Source organism: Arachis ipaensis, chromosome B1 (assembly GCF_059453495.1).
Source record: "Arachis ipaensis isolate K30076 ecotype BB chromosome B1, ASM5945349v1, whole genome shotgun sequence".
Classification (NCBI taxonomy): domain Eukaryota; kingdom Viridiplantae; phylum Streptophyta; class Magnoliopsida; order Fabales; family Fabaceae; genus Arachis; species Arachis ipaensis.
Genome location: NC_142436.1, coordinates 113,497,315 through 113,500,781, shown reverse-complemented (window position 1 = coordinate 113,500,781; position 3,467 = coordinate 113,497,315). Strand labels below are relative to the sequence as shown.

The following is a 3,467-nucleotide window of genomic DNA, read 5'->3' as shown; positions in this document are numbered from 1 at the left end:
TCTTAACTGAATTCTTGCAGATCTGTGATACTATTAAGACCAATGGGGTTGATCCCGAGGTCTACAGGCTTATGCTTTTCCTGTTTTCTGTAAGAGACAGAGCTAAAGTATGGTTGGACTCTCAACCTAAGGATAGCCTGAACTCTTGGGATAAACTGGTCACGGCTTTCTTAGCCAAGTTCTTCCCTCCTCAAAAGTTGAGTAAGCTTAGAGTGGATGTTAAAACCTTCAGACAGAAAGAAGGTGAATCCCTCTATGAAGCTTGGGAGAGATATAAGCAACTGACCAAAAAGTGTCCTTCTGACATGCTTTCAGAATGGACCATCCTAGATATATTCTATGATGGTCTGTCTAAATTAGCTAAGATGTCATTGGATACTTCTGCAGGTGGATCCATTCAGCTAAAGAAAACGCCTGCAGAAGCTCAAGAACTCATTGACATGGTTGCCAATAACTAGTTCATGTACACTTCTGAGAGGAATACTGTGAGTAATGGGACGCCTCAAAAGAAGGGAGTTCTTGAAATTGATACTCTGAATGCCATATTGGCTCAGAATAAAATATTGACTCAGCAAGTCAATATGATTTCTTAGAGTCTGAATGGAATGCAAGCTGCATCCAACAGTACTCAAGAGGCATCTTCTGAGGAAGAAGCTTATGATCCTGAGAACCCTGCAATAGCAGAGGTGAATCACATGGGTGAACCATATGGAAACACATATAATCCCTCATGGAGAAATCACCCAAATCTCTCATGGAAGGATCAACAAAAGCCTCAACAAGGCTTTAATAATGGTGGAAGAAACAGGTTTAGCAATAGCAAGCCTTTTCCATCATCCACTCAGCAAAAGACAGAGAGTTCTGAGTAGAATCTATCTAGCTTGGCAAATATAGTCTCTAATCTATCTAAGGCCACTCTAAGTTTCATGAATGAAATAAGGTCTTCCATTAGAAATTTGGAAGCACAAGTGGGCCAGCTGAGTAAAGGAATCACTGAAACCCCTCCTAGTACTCTCCCAAGCAATACAGAAGAAAACCCAAAAGGAGAGTGCAAGGCCATTGAATTGATCATCATGGCCGAACCTGCAAGGGAGGGAGAGGACATGAACCCTAGTGAGGAAGACCTCCTGGGACGTCCAGAGATCAATAAGGAGTTTCCCTCTGAGGAACCAAAGGACTCTGAGGCTCATCTAGAGACCATAGAGATTCCATTGAACCTCCTTGTGCCATTCATGAGCTCTGATGAGTATTCTTCTGAAGAGAATGAAGATGTTACTGAGGAGCAAGTTGCCAAGTACCTTGGTTCTATCATGAAGCTGAATGCCAAATTATTTGGTAATGAGACTTGGGAAGATGAACCTCCCTTGCTCACCAATGAACTAAGTGATCTGGATCAACTGACATTGCCTCAGAAGAAACAGGATCTTGGAAAGTTCTTAATGCCTTGTACCATAGGCACCATGAACTTTGAGAAGGCTCTATGTAAGCTTGGGTTAGGGATAAACCTCATGCCACTCTCTGTAATGGAGAAACGGGGAATCTTTGAGGTGTAAGCTGCCAGAATCTCATTAGAGATGGTAGACAACTCAAGAAAACAGGCTTATGGACAAGTAGAGGACGTGCTAGTAAAGGTTGAAGGCCTGTACATCCCTGCTGATTTCATAATCCTGGATACTGGGAAGGAGGAGGATGAATCCATCATCTTGGGAAGACCCTTCCTAGCCACAGCAAGAGCTGTGATTGATGTAGACAAAGGAGAATTGATCCTTCAGCTAAATGAAGATAACCTTGTGTTTAAAACTCAAGGATCTCCTTCTGTAACCATGAAGAGGAAGCATGAAAAGCTTCTCTCAGTGCAGAGTCAACCAAAGCCCCCACAATCAAACTCTAAGTTTGGTGTTGGGAGGCCTCATCCAAACTCTAAGTTTGGTGTTGAACCCCCACATTCAAACTCTAAGTTTGGTGTTGGGAGTCTATAAAATTGACCTAATCACCTGTATGGCTTCATGAGAGCCCACTGTCAAGCTATTGACAATAAAGAAGCGCTTGTTGGGAGGCAACCCAATGTTATTTAATCATTTTTATTTTATTTTCTCTTTGTTATTTCATGTTTTATTAGGTTGATGATCATGTGGAGTCACAAAAACTACTGAAAAATAAAAAAAAAGAATGAAAAATAGCATTAAAAACAGAACACCCTGCAGGAAGGGCTTACTGGCATTTAAACGCCAGTAAGGAGCATCTGGCTGGCGTTTAAATGCCAGTAACGCCAGAACAGAGCATGAAACTGGCGTTAAACGCCAGGAATGCACCCCAAAGGAAAACTGGCGTTCAACGCCAGAAACATGCTGCAGACTGGCGTTGAACGCCCAAAACAAGCATGGAAGTGGCGTTTAACGCTAGAAACATGCTGCAGTCTGGCGTTAAACGCCAGGATTGCATATATAGGGCGTTTTACACGCCTCAAAGGTGAAGGGGTGAGAAATCCTCAAACACCTCAGGATCTGTGGACCTCCAGGATTCCCTCAGGATCTGTGGACCCCACAGGATCCCCACTTACCTTTCTTCTCTCCTCTTCACACCTTTTCATATCACTCTTCCCCAAATACCCCTCACCAATCAACTCAATCACTCTTTCCCATCACTTCTTCACCACTCACATCCATCCTTTCTTCCCCAAAAAAAAAACCCCTCCTACCTTTAAATTCAAAATAATTTCCCTCCCAAACCCAACCTTAAATGGCCGAACCCTAACCCCTCCCCACTCCTATATTAACCCTTCATTCCCTCTTCATTTTCACACAACACAACCCTCTCTTCACCCCTTGGCCGAAACCAACTCTCTCTCCCTCTCCTCCATTTCTCTTCTTCTTCTACTTCTTTCTCTCTTCTTTTGCTCGGGGACGAGCAAACATTTTAAGTTTGGTGTAGTAAAAAGCATTGTTTTTTGTTTTTCCATAACCATTCATGGCACCAAAGGCCAGAGAAATCTCTAGAAAGAGGAAAGGAAAGGCAATTGTTTCCACCTCTGAGTCATGGGAGATGGAGAGATTCATCTCTAAGGTCCATCAAGACCACTTCTATGAAGTTGTGGCCAAGAAGAAAGTGATCCCTGAGGTTCCTTTCAAACTCAAAAAGAATGAGTATCCAGAGATCTGACTTGAGATCCAAAGAAGAGGTTGGAAAGTCCTCACCAACCCCATTCAACAAGTCGGGATCTTAATGGTTCAAGAGTTCTATGCAAACGCATGGGTCACTAGAAACCATGATCAAAGTGTGAACCCGAACCCAAAGCATTGGCTTACCATGGTTCAGGGGAAATACTTAGATTTCAATCCGGAAAATGTAAGGTTGGCGTTCAACCTACCAATGATGGAAAAGAACGCACGCTCCTACACTAAAAGAGTCAACTTTGATCAAAGGTTGGACCAAGTCCTCATGGACATATGTGTGGAAGGAGCTCAATG

At 43.0% G+C, this 3,467-nt stretch overlaps 1 non-coding gene across 1 annotated transcript; it reads right to left on the bottom strand.

The window, feature by feature from the left end:
- Positions 1 to 203: 203 nt before the first annotated feature.
- LOC148577982 (small nucleolar RNA R71) lies at positions 204 to 311 on the bottom strand. The gene has a single exon (XR_015903373.1). It is a non-coding gene; the product is annotated as a small nucleolar RNA R71 (small nucleolar RNA).
- Between the last annotated feature and the right edge of the window lie 3,156 nt (positions 312 to 3,467).